Consider the following 14,870-nt stretch of genomic DNA (forward strand, 5'->3'; position numbering starts at 1 on the left):
TACACACACACACGCACCCAAACACACGTATATATATGTATATCAATATAAATATATGAAAGTCAATGAAGTTTCGTAAAAGAAGGTGATCATGTACATACTTTGTTGCTGTTGTGATTATAACGCCTCGTTGTAAACAATGTTCCTTGTCTTCCCTTGTGGAGCATATGCAAATAGGTTTTTTTTTTATGCCCACTCTTGAGCAGCCAACATACAGTTGTCCATGTGAGAAGCGGGGCTCTTCCAAGAGAAGACCAGCTACAGACAGTGCTCATCTGTTATGTTCAGGTTAAAATTTCATCAACATCAAAAATATATGAATTTTCATGGGAGTTATGGCCGTTATGCATAGAATATAATTTCCAAATTGCAGACAAAATTTACAATCGATAAATGTCTTAGAACAACCAGTCTCTCATCTGGGAAGGCCTTGAAATCAATGTTACCAACTGGAGACTATGTGTGTCGCAGTGATAATAAAAAGACTCAAAGGAGGTCTGCAACGAAATAATTTTACTCAACACTTTACAAGTGAATCAGTGGAGGCAAAGATGCGTCTCATTTACTTGACAATTTATTCACCACATTGCAGAAATCACAATGTAAGTATATCTGAAAGGGTAGTCTTACACTGTTGTACCGTTGAATTACAAATAATGCTCATCTGTTATGTTCGGGTTAAAATTTCATCAACATCAAAAATATATGAATTTTCATGGGAGTTATGGCCGTTATGCATAGAATGTAATTTCCAAATTTCATAAAGATCCATTCAGTACTTTTGACGTAGTTTTGGATAAGAAAACAAATGACTAATGTGTGTGTTTGTGTCCATGTCTATGTGTGTGATGGGTGTATATATGTATAGATATCTATATGCATGTATATATATGTATATATGTGTACATATTACATGTACATCTATCTATATATATATATACATCTACACATATGTATACATATACATGTATGCATATAGATCTATATCTATATCTATATATATATCTATACATATACGTGTACATATACATCTATATATATACATATACATCTCTCTCTCTCTTTCTCTCTCTCTAAAAGTATCTGTCATTACAGTATCGAAATGTGATTGTTTCAGTTAGTGGAATAGTTTCATTTTTAAAGTGAAAGTATTCGACATGAGTGTTTTTGTTTCACTTTTGACACGTCATACTTAAATAGTGGAGGAGATATTATGTTGCCGTGGGCTCGAACTCTGCAAGAAGTTAAAATTGTTTTGACTAAAACACAACTGGAACCCTAAGTAAGGCATCTGTAAAATTTGAATGAAATTGGTTGCGTAGTTCTCGAGTTTTAGGGATTCACACACACAGACAGACAAACAGACAGACAGACAGACAGACAGACAGACACACATTCTCATTTATATATATATATATAGATTATTGATATATCCAATTATTGCACCTGCATGCTAAAATCACAAGTTTTTCCAATAAAATTTGCACCTATTTTACTCCCCGCTTTCGAAAGGTAATACTGGATTTTACACAATCCTCACTGTGGTAATCATTATGTAATCATCATGCAGTTATAATGCATTATTTATAATAGCAATCCGTGTGATAACCACAATTGAAATAGGATGGCAGCTATCAACTAGAGATCAATTTTAAATTCACCTTTAGAGAAATTTTGCTTTCCTTATATTCTAATAGCGAACGAATGTGGAAACAACTTTACTGACAACAGTTTTAATTCCCATATGAATTATTACATCTGAAACTTACATGTTTCCTCTACGGAAACGATTTAGAGAAACCTGCCTCCTAAGACATTACAATTATTCACAACTAAACATTTGGATACCTTGATTCTTCATGTCGTACAAAGTGATCCCCAAGATTACACTGGTTCACGTTTAATAAATATTGAGCATGTTCCGCCACGAAGTCTCTGATGCTTCACTCAAATATATCATCTCTTCAATAGGCATTAAATTTGCAAGGAAATTATATTTGGTTTCCTGGTTACCACACAGCAATATCATGGATTCAGATATGTTTAAGTAATTCAGATATACTTCCAGCTATAACTTTATTTGGTGATCCATTTACTGGTTACGTCTATCAATTGGTATATGATAATAATCCAAAAAGTCTAACATAATCCTTTATAGTTCACGGACGGGGATTCAACAACTGGTTGGGGAGTCTGCTGACATTAAAACCTATTAACATAGCCCATGGAAAGCCTAAGAGCACTGTTATATGATGTTGTGTACACTATTTAAGAAATATGTTTCAAACCACTATGCCACAGATATTAATGTGTATGTAGACACACTTATGAAGTAGTTGGCAGGGGTTTTCGGTTTTCATGTTTTGAAAGCCTTTTTTTAAAAAATCTACTGAGTACACTTTATCGGGGAGCAGTTGCTGGGATCAAAAGGGAACCACTGAACAGATACCTGTCCATCTCAGGGTTTCTCATTTTTGCAAGCTACGTGGACTGGAGTAACTGAAAGGAAGTGTTTTGCTCGACAAGAAAATGCACTACTTGGTCCAGAGTTCGGGACCACAATCTTAGATCATGTGTGCAAGACCCTAACCAATAAACCATGAGCTTCTGCATATATATAAGTATGTATGTATGTATGTATGTATGTATGTATGTATGGTTGTATGTATGTATTTATGTATGTATGTATTTATGTATGTATGTATGTATGTATGTATGCATGTATGTATGTATGTATGTATGTAGGTAGGTAGGTAGTGTGTGTGTCTGAGTGTTTGTATGTACATGTAGACTGTATTTTTGTAAAAATGTGTTATAATATAGAGTGTTCTCGACGTTCTTCTTGTTGAACAGATATTTGAGATATTTGAACAGATATTTGAACACTATATGAAGCAAGGAACACAACCAATCCATAACAGTTTCAATGTATAATTCAAATGGTATGCTTTCGACTATCCATCTGTTTAGATTGTCATCCGTATTACTAGTGGAATCTTTCATAATGCATTCAGCAATTTACCAGGAAATTGGTCAACCGTTTCGTTGGCCTTAAATATATGCCTCACCAATGTATTTCAAATCATTCCATGTTCATACCACAAAAGAGAACTTAAACCCCGTTCGGCCAGTACTTTCAGAGTAAAGCAATCCCTTCTTTAATATATTTTTTTCTACATATCATTGTGGTCTTCCAGCACTCAGCTACAGATACAGTAATAAGTTATGCCTGATACAGAAAGTGATATCGAATACTAATAATGTATATATGTAATAACGATAAAAAAGCTGAGATTTGAAAGTGACATTGTCTAGTTGTCAAATATTACAGGCCGACGACCATTTAACACCATAAGACTGTCTTCAATACCACACTTATTGTTTTTTATCAAAGTGTTCAGGTAAACTGAACTGTTAAATGGAAGACACCCAAATACACTCTATTCAGTGCCATCTATAAATTCTTCTTTCTCTAATCAATACATCTGACGACGCATTCTATGTGTACATCGGTGAGAATTTAAATAAGGACATGAAATGCTGTTAAATACACACAATACCAACATCTTTTCAGTGCTACTTTGTTTAGTCTGTTACTAACATAGAAATATATATGCGCAGAGATACATCCATACATTCATATAAACATACACATGTATGGCTCATCTCTCTCTGTCTCTCTCTCTCTCTTTACATATATATATATAATATAATATAATATAATATAATTAATATAATATAATATTAGGATAAATACTTTATAAGAATTTATCAAGTAGTAAGCGTGAAAAAAACTCATAAGGAAAAAAAACCATCAATTTTTCCCATAAATATATATAATCTAATTTATAGAAGGGCATTACTATACAATAACGCCTCAGGCTTAGAGGGACTCCATAAGTCAAAACTACCAATATTAGCACAGTTTTACCGATCGCAAGGGAATGCAACTTTCAAAAACTTTTAACTTAACGGTAAACCAATGCTTTCATAATTAATGCAGCAAGCTATGCGGTAAACTGCATCTTTTATTCATCAGTGCACATTATGGTCAAGACACATAAAAATAAACAAAAATCAACATGTTGCATTCCCTCGCGATGGTAAAAAAGTGCTTATTTTGGTAGTTTTGATTTATGGAATCCCTCTAAGCGTGAGGCATTATTGTATAGTAATGCCCTTATATAAATTAAATTATATATATAATATTATATAATATTATATATATATATATATATATATATATATATATATATATATATATATATATATATATATATATATATATATATATATATGTCCAATTTCCAAGGAAAGATCCAGAGGAACAGTTACTCTTTTTCTGTAAAAACAAAAAGAATTTCAGGTTTTTGAATGAGAAATCTCTCTATAATCTATAAGTCGCATGGCCTTATTTAGACTATGAAGTTTGTTATTCCACACGGAAAACAAATTAAAAGTAACCTTCCTAGCCTGTTTTGTGAAGCGATCGAAGGGAACTTTTTCAAAAATTCCAGATATCATTCTATTCACAACTCACATCGTATCAAAATTGGTGTAGGTTATATAAATCTAGCTTCATAAAACGCTATTGTCCGTTAAATTTGTAGAATTTGTCGTTGGGGCAGTTTATCTTAATGGTAAAGCACTTGACGCGTAATCACAGTGATATGAGTTCGAGTCTCATGGATGGCCTCCAACAGATTTTTCTTCAAAATATGGATAGTTTATCATGTTCATGCTATATTATTACCATTATCCTACGTTTGAGGATAAAGTTATTTCCTTATCTGTATCTTTCAATACATCCCAACGTTTCTAAATCAAAATTTGTTTGTTGACTTTCAATATAAGTTGAATTTAACGTGCGATAGTGTCTTATAAATCTAGATTTATATATCCTAAATTTGCCGAAGGATTTGTCATTGGGGCAGTTTAGCTTAATGGTAAATCACTTGACGTGAAATCACAGGATGTGAGTTCGAGTCCCAAAGCTTCAAAATATAGATAGTTTATCCTGTCCATGCTATATTATTAGCATTATCCTGCGTTTGAGAATAAAATTATTTCCTTATCTGTGTCTTTCAGTACATCCCAACGTTTATAAAGCAAAATTCGTTTGTTGACTTTCAATGTAAGTTGAATTTTACGTACGATAGCGTCTTATAAAGCTAGATTTATAGATCCTAAATTTGCAGAAGGATTTGTCATTGGGGCAGTTTAGCTTAATGGTAAAGCACTTGACGTGTAACCACAGAGATGTTAGATCGTGGCTCACGGCTGGATGCCGACAGACTTTTCTGCAAAATATGGATAGTTTATTTTGTTCATGCTATGTTATTAGCATTATCGTGCGTTTGAGAATACAATTATTTCCTTATCTGTATCTTTCAATGCATTTCAACGCTTTCAAAGCAAACTTCCTTTGTTGACTTTCAACTGAAGTTGAATTTAATATATATATATATATATATATATATATATATATATATATATATGTGTGTGTGTGTGTGAGTGTGTGTGCATGCATGTGAATATCTGTGTGCGTATTTACGGATCTGTAAACACAAAGCAATATCCCATATAATAACAAAGAAATAGTGAGGCACGTAGCGTTAGGATATATGATATGGAGAGTTTATTTTACCTTTATTAGACAAACAAGACAATGCTTTATTATCAGCAACCGAATGATAAGAAAAATATTTTTTTGTTTCTTTATTATCCTATTATGTAACGATAAGCGATTGTGTCACTAGATTAGAATCGAGATATGCTATGGCGATGTTTATGGGCTTTTAGAAGTGAAGTGAATAAACAGAAATCATAAGCTAGTAATTGTATCATACATTCGCAGAACATTTTAGAATTGCAGCCAAATAGCCCTTAAATCCCTCCCTACTCTATTAAAAAAATATGCATTTAGGAATAGAAATTCGGGTGTATTGTACCAAAGAAAAAGCAAAACTACTCATGGTTAGAATGTGTTGGTGCACACCTGAACTTACTATTAAATTTGTTTGATGTGGCATTGAGTTTAATTAATTTCACAGTTGCAGCAATCTGGAAAACTTGAACAAAACGTTGAACCTGTGATACACCACACTCATCAGATCGAATGTAATTAATGCTACATTAATATAACGATTCATACAATGTTTACTTTAACAGTAATCTCAACGCACTAAAAACACACACTCACATTCACACTCTCACAAACACACACACACAAGTACACATACATATAAACAAACATACATAGGCACACGTACACACGCACAGTTACATGCATATGTTACATCTTACTGGTGACGGTAATACGCGTTATGTCTGCACTTAAATTCTTACCCTGCTTTATAGGTTATTGCTATAGTTTAAAGATTAGGTAACAAAAATAGAATAAGAAATGGCAAATGATAGCTTGGAATTTTGACTCCAATTCTGTCAAACTTTCTAGAGGTTTCAGTTTAAGTCCCATCTTGATCTTTTATTCCCTGTGAGCGACAATAATTTCTTCCCTATAATATGTACTCAGTAGCTTCCAAAAACTTCAATTAAAAATGAAAAGCAAAAGAATGTTTGTAGCGTGGCGGTTTAACACCTATATCTTAACTAGTGTACATAACATGATATAATCCAATATACCTGCCTCTTTTTAGGAAGTGTCTTCTTGCTTAAAAAAGGAAGTAAATATGGATTACATAATTCATAGCACATAAAGGAAAATGCGCGACGTTCTGTGGCAACATTTCTTTCATCAGAGGCTTTTTCGACAAAAGTTGTCCTATGTATAATGAATAAAAACAACATGAACAACAAAAAGAACCACAACAATAGTTTCAAAAGAATGATTTGAATACATTCCTTCTTTACCAGCTAATAAACTACGGCCTTATGCTACCTACCTTCCGCTACCTGTACAGCTAGATAGTTTAGCAGCTGAGAAAATGAAATATTTTCTATGTCATATAGACAGAATGCTAAATTAATGCTATTGACTCGTTGTCCAACATATTTCAATTAAACCGTTTGTTGCTGTCGGTTTCTTAATTACGAAAATATAAATAATTGCAGTGTTGTCACCATTAATGCAAACGTGTGAAAACTACAATTACAAGATTAACTAATGACAATTAGGCATTTGGACGAACTGTTATGAATAAACTTATTTTTCGTTACCTTCCATTCATGAATTGTTTAACACGTCTCAATGACTAAATATAGGATCTAATCATCTTAAACAAAGAATGGTACAAATAACATAGTTCGTCATTTTCATAAACAGATGAGAGGGTCATATCTAGATTGAGTTTGCTCACACTTTTCTGCGACAGACGCTGGTATGGTGCTACGTAATATGAATAATGGCAATTACAATGCGATACATAAAACACTGAGCTGTAAATGTCTTACCATGTAGATTAAGAATTTACTTGTCTATTAATATATTTATCTGACTCAATGAACAGAATGAAAAGTACTCATAACCCTTGTTTTAGGGTCGCATACCGAGGTGGTATGCGGAGTACATTCATTCTCAGGCTGGATAAGTATTTGAATGCGTGCAATAGAATCAAATATATTAGATACACCTAGGCAGCAGTTGGTGGTTTTCGACTGAGCAGTGGGGATCACTAAAATAGGGGCCTATCTTTCCAAGAGAATCCAAGAGATTTTTCGTCCACTGAATGAGGAACATTGAGAATGTGATAGAAGGTACTTATCTGAGATGTAGAGCAGTGAGATGGTTCATCAAATAATGAATTTCAGAAGTGAACGCCTTCACTACATAGCTATGTCTCTACTTTTTGACAAATGTCCAGTTCTTTCATTGAGAAAGGATTTTTCATTAATTTACACTTAGAGTGACATAAACCCAACAGAAAGTTCATAATGCTAATTATTAATTTCGCTTTCGTTATCAATTTCACATCACACCATCATATAGCAATAGGTGTTAATTGATGATTTGTATTGTGTGTAAGCGTTTCCATCGATGGTATATGCAGCGAAGATGAGAACCAGTCCTCAGTCACTTGACCTGAAATAAATAACCACATATTTCCCTTAAATCAAACCAGAGTAAACTAAATGAATACATGTATTTAGTGTGTGTGTGTGTATCTCGGTGTATGTGTGTGCTTTTGTATGTGTATCTCAGTGTGTGTGTGCTTGTGTGTTGTGTGCGCGCGCGTGTATATGTGTGCGTGTGTTTGTGCTTACGCATATGTGTCAGCGCATATGTCTAGTTAATTTCTATTAAGCTGCTTGTATGTCGTTTTAGAAAGTATGTGCGCATTGATATTTAAAAAAATTAATTTAAGTCGTGTTACGTTATAGTCTAAGCTTGTCTTGAAAGTAAGGGCGAGTAGGAGTCACATTTTTATTTTATAAGTGATTCAAGTTACACACCTATAAAGTAACTCGTTGCCGATACAAATATACTTTCAGCCCAGTGTATGTCCGGAGCGATGTATCTAAGTCACTTGCGACCTAACTCACGAATGCTCGGAAAAGTTCAGATGTGCACTGCTGTACCAACCAACTTAAAGCCATCTTATTTCATCGCCATCATCAAATCTTTAACTCCGAAAGCTCTCCTTCTCTGTAACGATAAAATGGAAGTCGGAAGATGCAACATCGCTGCTGTTCAATGGATTGGTTACCACTTATCAGACCAAATTGCCGATTGTCTCATTTGTTGCCAAAGATAATCATGGCCAATTATTTCAAGTTAATATATGGATTGTTTTCAAATTATTTTGCAGTCTCTTCCTCCTGAGGATTTCTGGAAGCTTCAATTGGTGTTTCAATTTATCTCTGTTTACGGTACAACCAAGTTCTGGTAAATCAAGGAAGACTGCTCTTCAGATCTAAAACATTCACCATAAATTTCTCTTCCAATCGCTGGCTCTTGAATATTTGCGGATTTCAGACAACCTGCAGTCTTACTTTGAGACGAACTCCTTGACATCAGGTAGCATCAAATGGTACACATTATTCCCCTGCAATGACGAACAGGAAGAGGAATTAAGATACAGGAAGCCTTACTCTATGAAGGTGTGCAATTTTTATGTATCACGTTTGTTATTGCAAAACTAAGGATATGGTAACTTTTCCTTGTTTTGTGAATAATACTCATACGTCTATTTCGTATAAAGCTTTATTAAGTATATTCGTTGACACACATTTCTGAATATCTGTAATGAATTATATAAATGAAATTTTGACGAAAACAATTTTAGGTGACTGTCCGTTAAATTAAATCCCAGACGAATAAGTATAAGTACATAAACTGCTTCCATTCGAGGAAAATACATTATATAACAATATTCAATAAACCTTTCCACATAGCTCTTCACCAATCCGATGTAATCTCTCTCCTCAGCTATTTTTCCTTACACATTCACTATCCTTTTAGGAAACTTGAACGTCCTTTCTAAATCTTCCTACAAAAGTAAAATACATGCTTCACTTCGTTATAGATTTCTCTCATTAACTGTGACTAAATATCTTCACACCCGTTAATTAAAGTTTTCCTCTTTTCTTCAGCTTTAGCCATTGTTACGAAAGTAAGTTAACACTATTTTTAGAATGAGTCGCTAGAGGAAAATGAAAGTCCCAGGCTAAAGTAACTTCATAATATATTTCATTCTAACAAACGGATCGAATGCCCCAAAGAGTAAATATTTTCTTATCCTTAAATTTCATTTAAAATAATCGCAGAGTTGACTACCACATATATGCGTATATGTGTGTACAAATATCTGACTATATATCTGTATCCATCTGTATGTATGTATGTATCTATCTATCTATCTATCTATCTATCTATCTATCTATCTATCTATCTATCTATCTGTCTGTCTATCTGTCTATCTATCTATCTCTCTTTCTTTCTATCTCTTTCTCTTTCTCTCTCTCTCTCTTTCTCTCTCTCTCTCTCTCTCTCTCCATATATATATATATATATATATATACGCGCGTGCGCGCGCGCGCGCGTGTGTGTAGTTAAATAATTAAATGTATTGAGAGGGATGTGTGAGATAGAGGAAAAGAAAACACTGAGAGTAGCAGATCTAGAAACAGAAGGATTAACAGGTCGCTATCTGCAGTAATAGATTGGCTCTTTGATAGATTAATTAATTCATTAAGTGTTTTATTGCAAGTATGATTTTATTTACTGTACATTATTTTCCATTTGTTATTAACCATATATTATTTTCTTCCCATCATTATTTACGAAATATTATTTGCTTTATATTTAGATTCATTCTATAACATCGTTTCCATTTGATCTCTATTATTTTCGTTTAAAAAGAAAATAACGAATAACATAAACGGAACTGTCTTCGAAGAGGCAATTAGTTGTGTTGTTCAACAATGCAACGTTGGAAACCTTTCACAGAGCATTAGGTAATATTTACAACTTTGTTTAGTAGATTCTGTAAGGCATTGATTAATTACTAATAATTTCCACATCAATAGATATATGTTGTGATGGTGAAACTTTCATATATTTATTCTCTTTATTGTTGAGTTTCATTCATTTTCTCTTGTTCAGGAGGCATGCACACTAATGTTGGCATTCGTGCTCTCTTATTTAAGGCCGTGTTCACTAAATGCAACGTTTATTTTTCAACTGTAACAAAAGAAAATAACAAAGAAAATTATTTATTTCTTAGTTTCTTTTTGCTTCTTTTAGTTGTTGCTCATTACTTGTCATTCATTGAAACTGATTGTAACAAATCATCTTGAAACTAAAACTTGATTGGCTGGTTGTTAACTTTTTATACATGTTTCTCAAGTTTTATTCTTTTTAGTTCCATTCCGGTATTGATAAAGTTAGTGTCAGCTACAGAAAAAAAAAAAAATTAAAAGAAGCATTATTAATGTAATCCTCGGCCCCCTCCGCGTCCTCCTTCTCGTCTTCCTCCTTTTCCTCCTCATCGTCACCGTTGTCATCATCGTCGTCGTCATCATGATTCTCCTCCTCCGTATCATCATCATCATCATCATCATCATCACCAAACTTATTATTATTATTGTTGTTGTCCTTTTTTCTTCTTCTTCTTCTTCTTCTTCTTCTTCTTCTTCTTCTTCTTCTTCTTCTTCTTCTTCTTCTTCTGTTTCTTCTTCTTATTATTATTGTCCTCATTACTAGGGTTCTCATTATTAGTATTCTGTTTCTTCATGTAATTACATTTGTTTGGGAAGTTATGCATCCAAGCAGCTGATGTATGGAGTTTCATGTTATAAGCTAATATGGTAGTTATATATCTTATATTGTTTTATCTTCGATGTATCTGTTGTATAAGATAAGCTGCCTTTATCATAGATGAGATATCTGTTTAATGTCACATATCTTATTAAGTGTCATATCTCACATAATCTGTTTTATCTTGTGAGTTTTATTTTCTTATCGTTTTTGTATCGATATATAATTTTCATACGCTACCTCTGCTACACTTATGTTCTGAGGTATAATTTATTATCCGTTAAAATACCATTTTTGCAGAATATGTTGTATATCTTATATTTTTAGATGTGTGTTAAGCTGTTACGTATATCGTATTATGTTACAATCCCCTTTATCTCTAATAATTATTATATTGTTTTAATATGTAACATATATTTACTTAGTTCTGTTGATTTGTTATATTTCTTATTTTAATAATTTATCAAAAAAAAAATCAAAAAAAATAAACACGTTCATAATTTGTTTAACTTGTTTATGAGAAAGAAATGTTATGTGGTTAACTAATTTATTTCCGGCTTCGCAACGGAAATTCATTCGGCTGTGCGAAGATGATTAAAATCTGACTGGTTGCCTTGGTTGCAAAAGGAAACAAAAACTATATGGTAAAACCTGTGGGTAATTTAGCAATTAGGAACAATAACAACATTGAAATTGATTACTAACATAAAAATGGTGACAGGTGTTCGTGTGTGTGTGTGAGTGCATGTGCATGCTTGTGTGTGTATGTGTGTGTGTGCACACGTTTGTGTGTGAGCGTTTGTATCTGTGTGTGATTTTCTGGTGATGATAGTTGGAGTGTGTACGTGTATGCATGTGTTTAGTACAATCAATCCCAGTACTTGACAGACAAATTAACTTATTGATCGCGAAACAATACTAATTACGTCGACCTTCATAAGATCTGAAATTATAAGGTAAAGTTATTTATAATTATACAAACTAATTGTTTCTATCCCTACTTACTGTGGTAAATTACATTTCAGCGATATTTGTGTGCTATATCTAGCAAGCCATGTCCTGATATAGAAGGTTATTATTTTGGAGTAGACGTAGTAATGATTGAACAACGACAGCATTGTCTGGTATGACATGGTCCATATGAAATGACAAAACGTGCATAACTAGAAACTAGCAACAAAAATATTGAAGTGTAGGAACAAACAACAAATCCCACTCTTCAGAGAAAAATTTAGTCATCAACGTATAACTGAGAAACTAGTACAAAAACAATTGAACAAAATACAAAGTGTTAAAAAGGAAAGCTTTTATGATGAAAGAAGTATTAACAAAAGGTAAAGAATATTCAATAGTTTGAAAAACAGACCTTCCAGAACCAAACTGGAAGAAAAGTGTAAGATATCAAACGTGCGAATCGAAACAAAGCAGCGTTACAAAGGTAAATTTTGTATCAGAATTCATATATGATTTGTGGTAGGGTATAGGATTATAATCAGAATCAATTTCGACGCAAGCGAACCAAGAACATTAAATCGCAGACCAGCCGTGTTACTTGTAAAAAATTCAATTCCTCTATTTGTGATAATATCAAGAAGAAATGAATAACAAATTCCAAAGCAACAAGCAACGAAAAAATACTACTGTCGATCATATTGTCGTCCCACTTTTCACTGCTTGTTAGTTTGGAATTTGTTATTCATTTCTTCTTGATATGATCAGAAATAAAGCAGTAGAATTTTCTCCGAGGAGCACAGGCGGTCTGAGATTTAATGTCATTGGTTCGCTTTCGTCGAAATTGACTCTGATTGTAATCCCTTCGGAGTGAATCCTGAACTCTGAATACGAAACAGCATCTACTAAATATGACCGAAGAAGTTGTAACATGCAGATAATGTTAAATATAATATTTTTCATATACTATAAAAAGAAGCTATGTAACCGCTAAACTAAAAATTGCATATACTGAAACCTTTGTTACACAAAAGACCCGAGGCAACATGTGACACCTTAATTTTCCTTATTCCCTTACATCACTTTAAAACAAAATTACATATGTTTCAATTTGAGAATTAGAGATATGGTATCAGTACAGAGAGATGAAAAGGTATGATCTCTCACTTTATTGTATACTACACACGACAGAGTTTCGTTTCATGGGAAAAAATGCTTAATGTTTCCATTGGTAACAGTGCAGTGTGAAAACAAATGAATAGTTCTGTTCGAATTAGATATGTAAGAATTTTAATTCCTCATTTAGAGGAATTAGATACTTTCGATCATAAAGATATGTTGAGGACTAGAAATAGTTTAATTATTCTGGGGGTTTAACAAAATTATTTGAAGCAATGTCTGGTGTTGGAATATCCATAAAAGTAACTGGGCAAAACAAAAAAAAATCTACTTACATAAGCAGTAGATACACTTTAAGGGAAACGCGTTACAAGAAAAGAGCTTGTAAGTTCTCGCTCTGATAGAAGCAACAGTCAAAACTCTCTGAAACTGCGTTCTATTTATTTGGCAAAATATATATAATGAAAAATAACTATAACGTTAGAATACCCTACTCGATTTCTGTCTTTCGAAATATGACGATGACGATCAGTTCAATCGTTCGATTTGTGATGTCGAATCGAAGTCATTATTTAAAAAGGTGTTAATGATTTTATATCTATTATGATAGCGAGTTCTGATAAGATCAATGAGCGCATGTAAGTGCTGTGGTCGTAAGAGTGGAACATGTTGATGCCTCAAGATATCTTTTTACACCAGTTCAGCAAAAGAACATATTGTCAGCCAAAGCTTCTAGATTGTTCTTGTAGATTACCGGAGCATGTTGTTAGGTGGACGCGTCGGACTCACGATTTTTTTTTTATTATTTCACATCGAAGTTTGTTTCTGGTGTTGTTATTGATACCATATATAAGTTTAAAGATACTTTGCTTTGAATAATCTTAGAGAAAGCTATCATGCACTATGTGCAATCAAGCTGAAAGCAAAACCTGTATGCGATCGTTCTATATATACGAAGATTCTATCACATCACACCCAAATATGATTAAAAAATAAAAAGCACATTGGGTAATGAACACATGAAAGCACAGTTTAGTCACAATCGGAATGTTATAGTTCATATATTAGCTCGATCAGGGATAACCTTGAAGTAAACAATGACACCAACAATTTCTAGAGCTCAGAACAATAAGAAACATCCTGAAAACGGTTCCGGGGTCGGACAATTTTCATTCCGTCTTCGGATGTTGAATTGTCATTTTCACTGTGAATTATTTAAGCTACATTACTTGTATTATTGCTATCATCACCATAGCTATGAATGAAGTCATTATGAATTACATCAAATTACATCATGATCATCCTCATTATCATTGTTTCCACCACTAAAACTACCACCATCACCACTACAAACAGCATCATCAACGTTAAAATATCTGCATTCATTAATGTCATGATTTGCATAGTTATCAGCACATAGCGCTGCACCCCCCACTACGACAAACCCAACTCTGCCTCATCCCACCACTATCCACATTATCACCACTACAACCACCATGACTACCATAACAACACTGTCATCATGGCTAGTGTTACCATCGCAACGACCATCACCACTACCACCACCGCCATATCCACCACC

Source organism: Octopus bimaculoides, chromosome 3 (assembly GCF_046866305.1).
Source record: "Octopus bimaculoides isolate indiv1 chromosome 3, ASM4686630v1, whole genome shotgun sequence".
Lineage (NCBI taxonomy): Eukaryota > Metazoa > Mollusca > Cephalopoda > Octopoda > Octopodidae > Octopus > Octopus bimaculoides.